Source organism: Marmota flaviventris, chromosome 11, assembly GCF_047511675.1.
Source record: "Marmota flaviventris isolate mMarFla1 chromosome 11, mMarFla1.hap1, whole genome shotgun sequence".
Taxonomy (NCBI): domain Eukaryota; kingdom Metazoa; phylum Chordata; class Mammalia; order Rodentia; family Sciuridae; genus Marmota; species Marmota flaviventris.
The window spans coordinates 51,095,266-51,108,147 of NC_092508.1; the positions used below are offsets into that span (position 1 = coordinate 51,095,266).

Here is a 12,882-nt window from a genome sequence, read left to right on the forward strand (position 1 = left end):
ATGAGTTTTCAAGAATTTACTAGTAGACTAAAGAGCAGAAATAGAGCAATCTATTAATAGGGACAGATGCTCAAAGAAGTCTTTTCTTATTGTGCTTCATGTTGGTTGTAGAATGAAAGGCTGCAATCTGCAGCCTAGAAACAAAGTTTAAAAAAATCTAGAATAAAAAGGGGGAAAAAGTTCATAGATTAGATAAAAGTATCCTTGGGAAGCTACTTAGGAAAATGAAAAATGGTCATAGGTAGGAAATACAGATGAAGATGGTGCTAACTAGTGCTCAGCCAAGGGTCTTTAAATAACAAACACAGGTAGCACCCAAAATAGGAAAGGTCAGTTAGTGTTTCACTTCTCAGCATGTAAAAGTGCTACTGTATGAGCAATGGGTTGCAAAACTCAGAGATCCATGTGAAATGGAGAATGAACTCATTGTATGTAGTCACTACAACCTGCCCATCATGATGGCATTAACTCAGGCATGCTCCTTTGACATTTAGAGTCAGAGTATGAAAGAGAAAATGGAGAAGAACTGCATTAATGAACAGTCTTTAGGAATATTTCAATTTTAAATGATTGGAAACGGAACCAAGCCAGCTTCAACTGAATGATTAATTTAGTGGTTCTTACTGCTGCCTATAAACATTGGTTGATTCAGGGCACAGATGATGTCAACAGATCAACCTTTCTGTTTTGCTTGCTCTGGACGGTTCTCCTCTGATGCTTTGAATTATAGGAAGGTGGTGGCAATATTTCCAAGCTTCATACCCTCAACCTGTCAAATCCAGCAGGAATAGAAAGGTTTTCTTTCCCACAGGATCCAACAGACATATTCTTAGGTTTCATTGCCTCTAGTTAGGTAATATGCTTATCCTTCAAACAATCATTGTGTCCTGGAGAACTGGATACACGAGTTCAGGAGTCAAGCATCCCATGAGACACATATGAGGTCAGTTCTATTTAAATCACTTGCCTACACATTGAGAATGGAGGAGAGAGCTTTCCTCAAAAACAACAACTATGTCCTTTTTACTGTGAAAATCAAATGTTTATGTCAGTACAAACAAGGAGGCCTGGATCAGGATTTGTGGGGCATGTTGAGAAAAGCCCTTGACTGGCAGGTCAGCAGCTCCTGCCTGGCTTCATTCCTGATCCTAATTAGCTTCTAGGCAAAAGATTTTTCTTTTCTCTCTAGTCATTGCTTTTCTAACATGGAAGATGAAATCTCAAGCCCTTTCTGTTCTGCAGTCCTATAGTCTTTCCTGTGGTTGAAAGTCCCTTGCTCAGACTGAACTATCCTGGCCACCAGGAGGTTGGCAAGGGAAAGCTGCTTATTATTTGCTTATTGGAGGAGCATTTAAAATATGGGCTCTTATATTTTTTAGATTGTTTTTACTTGGAGAAGCCCCTAAGAAAATCAGTTTGAGAGAAATGTGCTAAGACATTGCTGGAACTCAGTGAATCCTTAAAAAAGCAAATTATAAATTTTACAAATTCTATGCTTGTGGTGTTAGTTGTGGGGAGGGACTGCTGTTTGGAGTGCTGTGTGTATAGGCTCTTCTCACCCTGTAGATGGAGTAGGAAACCAGGCTTAGGAAAAGTCACATTACTTTTGATTGGGTTTATATGTTCTGTCTATATGTGGTATGTTATTTCCTACAAAATTTCAGAAAAATCTCATTAAGGACAAAAAAATCCATATATTAATCTCACTATTGTGATATTTTTGAGTCAGTAAAATATAAATGAATGTTTTCTGGATTTGAAAAATGTTATTTTAAATACTATTCTTTTCTATGGTGACATTAACAATGAAAATTGTTTGATAGTTATATCTAAGGCAACATATTATGCAATTTGCCAATATTACTGCATGTAATTCTCAAAAAAGTCTATGAATGAGATATTCATAACTGTAAAGTTAATAAATGCAAGGCATAAAGAAAGAAAGTAACTTGCTTAGGATCATGTAATTATTAAATGTCCAAGACAAGTTCAAATTCAAATGCAATATGCCCAACATTCATTTTTGTTTTCTTCATTGTCAACAAAACCTACTCTTAAAAAAAAATGAAAAAAAATCTATCTTCTTTTGAGAGTCCAACCTCAGCACCAGACTCAGGATGGGTGAATACTAATTGATTTAAACCAGTTACCAGTCTCGAGTTTCCCAGCCAGTGAGTTTAGACATTCACATGTGATACAATTTGGACAATTAGAATTGTCTCCAGGAAAGACTGATAGGGTTATTGCCAGAAGGTTTCTTCTCCATAGAAAAGGATGTTGTTTGTGAGAGTATGATGCTTGAAATTGATATAGCCATCTTGCTAAAAGCATAAAGCCAAACCTAATATTAAGCTTGATGATGCAGAAAGATGAAGGAAACCTGAGTCCTTGAAAATGTTGTTGGACTGCTGATTTTAAAATTCCCTTACTGAAGTCAATCTACCTTTAGATTTTTTTCTTAAGGAAAATAACAGAATTTCTCTGTTAAGCCACTTTGACTTAGGTTTAGTGTCATTTGTCATTGAAAGCATTCTTCTGGCCATGTAGGTCTGCCTTGTTCCAAACCCTTCAAACCCATGTTCTTAATTTCTAATTGCTCCAGGGAGTCAGTTTATCCTAATAATAAATCAGTACACAAATGTTTGGTTTCTAAAATAGCCACTTAAAATTCATAATTTATTTTTTTCATAAAACAAGGTAAGAAGTTGATTAGATTTCCAAGGTAGCCCACAAACCACATTGACCCCATGGCACAGCCAAATAACACCAATGGTACTTGAGCAAGTATCAAGTACTGGAAATCAGATACCTAAGGTTTGTTTCTCATTAGGTGAAAGAGAATTTCCTCATTCTTTTCCACATTCCATCAGCAAGCCTAGTTCCAAGATATGTGCTGCCTCTGTCAGCCCTCCATCTTTTCTCTCATCTCCCCATTAGTCTCATCTGAGTCAGCCCTATGTGTGAGGCTGTCTCCGGCCTCTGTCTAGACCACCAGTCAGTTTTTCACTGGCATCCTGCTGTCCTACAGGTCCACCTAGGAGTGGGATAGGGCTCTCAGCTCCCTTCCTGGAAATTTATTTGGATGTGTTATTGCCCTCCTCATGGTTTTTTTGGTTTGGAGGTCAGACAGGATTCAGTGTCCCTTCCTCGATTTCTCCTGCTTCCCTTTCTGACCTCTTTTCATTAACCTAGGGAATCTCTGGATGATCACTAGGTTGGAAACTTTGCTTTGACTGATTCATAGTCTGATGTTTTCTTTGCCTGGGCCTTTCCTCTTTTAATTAGACCTAGATTTTGAAACTCAAAAGCAAGAGTAGGGCTCTTCTTATCCTTCAGGTAATGGTGTGTCATATATAGTCATATATAACTTGAATTGGTGAATGAAATCATGCTCAATATATAGACATAGGGGCATAGGGTAACAGGAATATTTTTAAAAATTATTTTTTGATGTCATCTTTTCAGAATGAAGCAGAACCTGATGGAAAATGTTAACATATGTAACAGTTGCATCAAAAGAAACAAACAAAAGTGGCATTATTCCTCATCTGGAATAAATACCTAGCTACTAATTTAATACCTAACTACTGCAAATATCTTAATATTTTAAAAATATATAAGACTGGAGATTCTGCCTATTTTATACTTTTATACATTTATTCAATAAATATTTATGAAATATTCTTCATATACACTGATACTTATTTTACTATTCTCTTTAGCTACTGTTAACTCCTTGCCATTATCATCTCTACTAGTTTGGCCTCATGGGCCTAAAAAGAAAGATATTCCTTATCTTCCCTCATGTTTCTGCCTTTGGAAGATATTTCATGGCTTTCTGGCACTCATTTTTCACACCTGCACAGTGAGAAATTGACTTTTGTATTTTGAAATCAAGTGTCATATAGATAATTCCTATTTGTCAATATCAATATAAAAGATTCTTCAATGAAGATGCTTTCACAGGTATTCTTCCACGTGTCTATTCCCATGTCATTCACCAAAACTGTCCTCACTCACAGTAAAATAATGGACACATGAAATAAGTAGTGCCGCTATGTTAACATCATAGAAGAGAATTAAATCATATTTTCTGAGCAGAGAGATTTTATTAATTGTCAAGCTGTGAATGGAGAAACAGGGCTGTTCTCAAATGATAGTGTTCATCAGAATCACCTAGAAGGCTTGATAAAACAGTGTGCTGGGCTCCACTCTCAGAATTTCTGATTCAGTATATCTTCATTGATGCCCTTGAATTTCCATTTCTAACAAGGTCCCAGGGACACACTTGGAGAATACTCTTCTAGAAGATGTCACAATGAGGCTACAAAGGAGAGATACAGAGAGAACATTAGAACTTTGATGGTTACAAATTTAATGCGTTATCATGAGTGTGGCTCAGTATTTCCCCAAGTGGTGTAAAAGATGATATTGGGCTGAAATGTCTTCCCTACCCTTCAGAAAATTCTATCATGAACAGGGATATTGAGCAAGGGCTACTATATTGGAGATTAGCTGTGCCTCACAGCAAGTTTTGGGGACAGGGGAGGCTGGTCCTGTCCTTTGTTCTGCGGTACAGTCACCTCTTACAGGTCTGTGTGCAGTCTCCACAGTCTCTCTTATGCAATGGTAATCCACATTAAAAATAAATAAATAAAACAAAACCAGAGAAAACATTGATCAGATTTATCAAATTGACAGAAAAAGGAAAGAAACTTCTTTAAAAAATAAAGTTATTAAAATAAATTTGTAAGTCTGCCATCTTAAACCGTTTTTGAAACAAGAAAGGGAATAAATGATAAATAAACATGCTTTGGTGGTGGCCTGGTAGAATATATTTTAATGTGCTTCACATTCAGGAAGTACATTACTGATAACAGATATGGCATTTCAAATGTATTCTCTCTTTTATACATTAAATTTATTGTACTTCAAAGTACCCTGAAATTTTGCCAGCAGATATATTTCTCTGTGAGAATATGATTGAAATATCAGCTTTGGAAATAAATCTAAACTTCCCTCTTCCAAAATTCCCCGTTGAACAAAACTCCACTATGATTTTTTTATACATTTATTTTATTTGTTTATTTTTATGTGGTGCTGGGGTTTGAACCCAGTGCCTCATGCATGCTAGGCAAGAGCTCTACCACTGAGCCACAACCCCAGCCCCTCCACTGTGATTTTTAAAAATTAATTATTTATAACTCTGAATTTCCAGGGAGAAATGAGACAGAGAATAATAATTGTTGGTATCATTATCGACTGAACATGAAGGTAGCCTGGATAATTTGTAGAAAAAACATGCATTTGAGGTGCAAAACCCCTCAGTTACAGCTCCAGACTCCAAAATCAGACAGACATCAGCTCAAAAATCCAATATGGCTTCTCCTGTGAGCAAATCATTTAAGTGGCTGAACCTCGAATTACTTATCAGTAAAATAGATGTAATGATAATTAATATTTACATCTTCCTCATGGTGCTTATGACATTAAATGAGTGAAAGTTTGCCTCCTTTCCTGCTTCATGGTATAAGTAATAAAGTTAGCTGGGGTCATTATCCGTATATGTCCTCAGATCATTTGAAGCCTGGTTGAAGTGCTGGTATTATCGTAGGGTGTTTTTTTCTCTTTTTGGGTACAGCTCAGAACACAGATACATTAATAAAAGAAATAACAATGGATTCCCCTGTGAGGGAATCACTTTTGCAAAAAATCTTTCATCTTTCATACTGCAGACAGACAAACCTTTCAATTCCCCCAGCTATGTTGGAGAGGCTCCACAAGGAGGCTGCTTGCAGTATACAAGTTCAGTTTCAGCCTTAACCCTGGGTCAGTAGTGATGCTTCCCTGAACTGCACAACCCTACTCAGGATGCCCAACAATGGCCCTGTTTTGGTGCATTCCTCCCAGAGGTAGATAGGGCTCCAAAATCAGCAACCTAAAACCGATGTCCTTCTCCCCTTCTAGTTAACAGGATCTTGAAATTTCCTGCCCTGTTCAAGGTGCTCCTCTACCATATTTTGTACACTGGGTACCTGGAATTGCCTATTTAAAGGTCTTTAAGCCAGGCTCCTAAGTCTAAGTGAGCTTCCTTCTTAGGTCTTTCTTTGAAGAGGTCCTGGGTACTACTGTTTGCATTTCAGCATCCCAAAGAGCAGTCAGAATGCAGCTACTTGGAAGACTAGGCAGATTGATGGAAAATGCACGTGGAGGCTGTGGTGGCCACCTGCTTCTGTGTGAGTGCTATAAAGTGAGGGCCTGAGATGTAGACGGGTGCAGTAGGATAACCAAAACCAGCTGGCCTAACCCTATCATCCAAGGAGTTGAGAACTTCTAATTCAAACCCAATGTATTAGCCTTTTATGAAACTTATTTAAAGGTAGGATAGGGTATGTAGTAGCTTATTCACCCGATAACAACTTTAAAATATTAATTGTGAAGTATTTGGAAGAAATATGCTCTACCCTGGGTCCATCAAATGGAACTGAATTAGCTTATTTAAATGTATCCTTTATATGAATAATATGACCGAAAAAGAAAATTTTGAACTAGAGAAGTCAGTTTCTCCTAATCATATCTAGCACTTGAAACTTGATAATAAGTAAAATTGTGGACACTAATTGCCTGGAATAACTGTGTGGCTGCTTGGGTGTAACTATTTTCCAAGAGTCCACTGTAGACAGAAATATTTTCACTGACACCGAATTGTAAGAGTCAAAATCCCATGACCTCTCCTTCCGTGGCCGCCTCCTCCTTTACTTCCCTTTCCCTGCAAGCTTTCTAGTTCAAAATATAAGCCCTTTGGGAGATATGTCATCTGATTTCAAGAAAAATTTTGGAATATAAATAGCTCCTAAGGATCAGTTGATCACTGATCAGATGTGGAGCCAGTTTTCACAGTGCTCTGGTCCCCCTTCAACACACAGCCTGCTCTAGGAACCTCTCAATTATGCTTTATTGACTCCATTGGGATTGAGAAAAATAGAGAAAGCATTTTTTTCAGAGATCAACAGTGATACATTTTATGTATATACTTTTTATCATTTCTTTCTACATCATGCACTGTAAGAATTCCTAGGAAAATCCATCAGTGATTCTGTTTTCATGTTTTCTTAAACACAGTCTCCATTTCCTAGGGGTAAAGAATTATGCTCACTCTGCCTTCTAACAATAGAATGAAGAGCAATCAAACTGTTGGATATTTGAAAAGCAAAATTAATTATAACATTTGAGGTCCCATTTTATCAACTTACTTACATAAATCCCAGAGATAAAATGAAGACAAAATAGTCTTAGATATTTCAGTGGCATCATCTTATGTAAATATCCCAATATTTCAACTCATCTTAAACAATTGTACAGGAAAAATTGCAGATGATAATTCTGTCTATAAAATGTCCACATTACATTCTAGTTCTCTTTCCTGCCCTGTGCAGCTTGATCAAAGGATACTTGAAGGGCCCATGTGATGCTAAGAAATAGGAAGACAGAGTACAAAGCAGGTGCCAGAGAGAGAGAACACAAAATAAGAGAAAGATGGAGGGGAGAAAGGTGTGCCATTAAGTGTATCAATTTAGTTTTTAAAAATTGTTTCAATTTAGATGTTATCCATCTTTCAAACTTTTTTTTAAATCTCCAAACTGGAATAATGATCTTGAGTCTGCTACCACTTATTAATATGTTCATTAGGCATTTCTTAGCATACTCTATTTGATAAATGAGCATAAAAGTATTTGACAGAAATACTGGATTCCTTGGCTAGCAGCACAAAAATAATGCAATTATTTTAAAATTCCTTAATGAAAAATATTGTAAAACAAATCCTTTTCCACATAAAATGTATGGGAAGCAAATAAGCTTTCAGTAGACTCTATGCTTCTAATCTTGAATTTTGATCTTCTCCTTGGCTAATGATGTGCAGTACATGAAGCCTGGGCAGCAGCAATAAGCTGCAGCTCCCAGTCAGTCATATACTCACAAGAGTGAAAAACTGATACTCTGGCTAAGTTAGAATATTTGGTAGATTAAATGCATTTCCAATTTAGGATATTTTCAACTTACAATGAGTTGATGTTTACTCTACCGTAAATCAATGAGCATCTACCTATATGTATCTCCCTCTACAACTTGTTTTTTAAAAAAGATTATACAGTTACTATTCAAGGAGAAATTAACCTAGCAGCACTGAGAAAGGTGACAACATAAATTTCTCCCTTAACTGCTTCTTGTAAATCAAATGACACAAGACTCCAGACTAAAACTTCTACCATTTCCATTCTCACGCCACTCCCCAAAGGGTAATCACCTATCATAGTTGAGGATAAATATTTCTAGATATTTTCTAGTTATTTGATGGGAATATAACCATTGTGTGCTCTGTGCCTTGCACTATTTTGAATGTGGACAATATAACAGTGCACAAAAACAGACCAGCTCTCTGCTCCCAAGGTCTTTATAGTCTAGTTCACAGACTGTGATCACTAAATGAATAAACAAACCAGGACACATGGTATGACATCAAGTAGTGAAAGTGCTGACAGCAGGACAAAGAGATGGAATTAAGGTGCTTACCATGGTGGTTTGATAGATGACCAGGGAAGCCCTCTCCACCCAAATCCAGTGAGGAAATGACTCATACCAGAATCTTGAGCAGAAAGAAAAGAGAGTGCAAAGACCCAGAAACAGAAGCAAACTTGGCAGCTTTGCCTACACCAAGGAGGTCAGAGTTGATGGGAAAAAAATGACCAACAGGGAACTAGTTATGAGATGAAATTGGAGACTTTACTTGAGATGACGTATGTAGGACTTTATGAAGTAGACATTGACATGATCTATCTTAAACCTTTAGTGTGATGGCACACACCTGTAATTTCAGCAACTCGGGAAGCTGAGGCAAGAGAAGCTCAAGGTCAAATCCAGCCTTAGCAATTTAGTAAGACCTCAATCAACTTAGCAAGACCCCATCTCAAAATAAAAATGAAAAGGGCTGGGTATGTGGCTCAGTGGTTAGGTGCCCTTGGATTCAATCCCCAGTACCCCAAAAAAGGAAAAAAAAAATCCTTCTGGCTATGGAGGGAACATGAGACTGAACTATGTCAGAAGAAAGAGCTAGGAGGCCAGTTAGGAGACACTGCAGCAGGCCAGGCAAGAGATGCAGTTGGCTTCACCACTGATTCTTGTTGCTGGTGGGGATGCGAGATGGTACAGCCTCTTTGGAAGACAGATTTGGCAGAATTTTATAAAACTAAGCAAAGCTATTGTGTTCCTTTGTATTTACTCAAATGAAGTGAAAAATCTGCTGTGAATGTTTGTAGTTTTATTCACAATTGCCGAAACTTGGAAGCCAGTGAGATGACCTTCAATACTAGAAAACATTTTTTAAAATGTAGTTTATCCATATTATAAAAACTAGTTCTTGTGCAGCAATAAAAAGAAATGAATTATCAAGCCATAAAAAAGACATGGAAAAAACTTGAATGCATATTCCTAAGTGATAAGCCAATTGACAAAGGTGTAGTTTTTTACCATATGATGATTCCAGGTATACGACAAACTGAGAAAAGAAAAACTATGTAGACAGTGAAGAGATCAGTGGTTTCCAGGGACATGGAAAAAGGGGCTAGAAGGAGTAAGGAATACAGGGAACAGAGGGCATTTTTTAGGGTAGTGAAATTATCCTGTTTGATATTATAATGGTAGATACTTCATTATATATTTGTCGAAACCCACAGAATGTACAACACAGTGAGCCTTAATGGAAAGTATTGATTTTAATTGACAATCATATATAAATATTGGCTAATCAATTAAAACAAATGCACCACCAAAACACAATAGGCCCCAAATAGAGAAAATTGTGGAGGTGGGGGTGGACCTGAGATAGATGAGAACTCTGAATTTTCAATTCATTATTTTTTTGTGAACCCGAATCTGCTCTAAAAAAAAAAAAAAAAAAAAAAACTATGAATTTTTTTTAATAAAGAAAGTGCCCAAGATTGTGGTTCTCAGGAAGAGCAGAACACAGAGTTCTTTAGAGAATAACACTCATTCTGAAAGAAAAACAAAAACAAAAACAAAATAAGAAACTCCTTGTCCAGAATAAAAAGGTCACAGTTGGCTGGCTATAAAGACTTGCCCAATTTCACATACCAGAGTAGCAGAGGTGGGTGCATAAATGGTTGGAGATACTTAGAGGCCATTTTGCAACTGTGCTATAGAACAGAGAAGGATCTTTGAGGAGCACACTTGTGGCTACCCATTTTTTGCCAGCCGAAGAGAAAGAAAAAGACTTCTAGTACACCATGACCCACATCCTGACACACCCAGGTTTCCTTCTTGTCTGCTGTATGTGTTTTCCCAGTCCTTCCCTTCAGACTTTTGATTCAGTAAAAAATATTGCTTACCCTAAGATAAGCAATAATAAATTTTTAAAAATAAATTGAAAATGTACCAACACAGAATCCATACAAAAATTCTATAAAATCAAAGTGAAAAAGAATCGGAAAACCATGAACAAAGAACCATGGCAGAAGAATAAAGGTATTTCCAAATGCTCACTGTAAATTTAAGAACAATGAAATGACCATTTCTGTACCAAAAAAAAAAAAAAATTAACAAAATTAATACCAAGAAATAAATAATGTAATACAAGGAGGAAAAATTTTAAAAAGGTGGGTATGCATAGCCCAGTAAGCAAGGGAAAAGGAAGACTCTTCAGCAGAGAAAGAAAGCCACTCTTTAAGCTACAAATTTAGGAAAGCAAAGTGCTTTACAAATGAAACACTTTAAATGTAAATGAGTATAAATTTTCAAAATAGTTCCTAATTGTCTTCTGTATTTCAATAGTGTCTGTCATGATATTTTCTTTTTAATCATGAATTTTAGTAATTTGAGTTTTCTTTCTCCTTCTTTTCCTTAGGGTGGTTAAGGGTTTGTTAATTTTATTTATTTTTTTCATAAAACTAGCTTTTTGTTTTGTCAATTTTTTGGATTGTTTCTTTTGTTTCAATTTCATTGATTTCTGCCCTGATTTTAATTATTTTCTGTCTTCTATTACCTTCAGTGTTGATTTGTTCTTCTTTTTCTAGGGCTTTTTAGATGTAATGTCAGGTCGTTTACTGACTTTTTCTTCGTTTAATGAATGAGCTTAATGCAGTGAACTTTCCTCTTAGCACTGCTTCCTAGTGTCCCAGAGATTTTTGATAAGTTGTATCTGAGTCCTGATTTACCTCTCAGAATTTTTTTTAACTTCTCCCTGATGTCTTCTGTTATCTATGCATCATTCAATAGCTTATTATTTAGTCTCCAGGTGTTGGAGTAGCTTCTATTTTTTATTTTATTATTGATTTCTAATTTCATTCCATTATGGACAGATAGAATGTAGGGTATTATCTCTATTTTTTTTTTTTTTGTATTTGCTAAGACTTGCTTTGTGACATAACATATGGTCTATTTTGAAGAAGGGTCCATGTGCTGCTGAGATGGAATATTCTATATATGTCTATTAAGTCTAAATAAATGATTGTTTTATTGAGTTTCATGGTTTCTTTGTTTAGTTTTTGTTTGTAAGATCTATCCAGTAGGAAGAGAGGTAAAAAACAGGACAAGAGGAAAGACAATATTACTCTAAAAAACAAACAAACAAAAAGGTATAGTGGGAAAATAATAGATATGGAAACTAGATGAAAGAGACCCCTGATAGACATAACCTATTTCCCTGAAGAAGAGAAACAAACAAATAGAACAGGAAAAAAAAATGCAACAACAGTAATAAAATACCATTAGGACTTTGACTCATGGTGAAAAGGCATAATGAGTATAGGAAAAATGATGCCTAATATTCACTACCAATTAAGGCCTAGAAAGGTAATGAACTTAGAAAATGAAAGAGCACTTATGTATTGTGCTCAGTTAACTGTAACTCTTCGTGAGCTCAAAACATCATTTTTACAAGTCATTCTATTTTCCCCACAGCATCCACAACGGCCTCTTAGAAACATAAATCACATCACAGCCTGTTTAAGGCGTTACAGACGTTCCCTTGCAAATCTGGCAAAAATTCTTCAAGGGCTTGATTTTAGCTGACTTTATCTATGTTTGACCCCTGCCATGATCTCCTTTCTTCTGGCTTAGTATACTCCAGTCACCTTTGGCCTCCTTTCTGTTCCTTAAGCAGCTCAGTACTGATTCTGACTGGGGCCTTTGCATTTTCCTTCTCCTGGAATGTCCTTCTCTCAGACTATCTAACATAGAATTCTTTCTCATTCCTCAGATCTTAACACCTTCCCTGACCATTTATCTAAAGTAGTGTTTCCTCTCATAATTATTTCACCCTGTTCTTTTCTTTTTAATCTTTTTTCTTTAAAATAAACATATGAAGGGGGCCATTCTAAGTTTTCAATTTTTAATCAATGCACAGGTTGACAATAATTTGTCAACCTGATAATTTAGATAATTTAGATAACGGTGTTTGGATTCATAATGACTAAAAAGGCATTGTAGTTTATTGCAAATAAGATTTTTATTGCATTTTAAAAATGGAAATAGGGCTGGGTGTGGTGGCTTCCTGCCTATTATCCCACAGGCTCAGAAGGTTGAGGCAGGAGGATTGCAAGTTCAAAGCCAGCCTCAGCAACTTAGCAAGGCCTAAGCAACTTAGTGAGACCCTGTCTCAAAATAAAAACTATAAAAAATGTCTGAGGATATAATCCCTGGTACCAAAAAAAGAAAAAAAAAATGGAAATAGGGTTTATATGCTCTCTTAAACAGATAGTAATGGAGATAAGCAATTGGTGTCTGATTTATAATTGACACTGGTAGTTATACTACACACTGTTCATGAGTGATGGAGAAAGAGAGATTGACTTGAGGAATTGGCTCATG

The 12,882-nt window shown here is 36.2% G+C and overlaps 1 protein-coding gene and 1 non-coding gene across 2 annotated transcripts in view; one reads left to right on the top strand and one right to left on the bottom strand.

The window, feature by feature from the left end:
• The window catches only part of Pde1a (phosphodiesterase 1A), a 256,677-nt gene that overhangs the window by 154,947 nt on the left and 88,848 nt on the right, over positions 1 to 12,882 (top strand). The window lies entirely within an intron of this gene.
• On the bottom strand, positions 5,093 to 5,165 carry Trnaa-agc (transfer RNA alanine (anticodon AGC)). Its single transcript has one exon. It is a non-coding gene; the product is annotated as a tRNA-Ala (tRNA).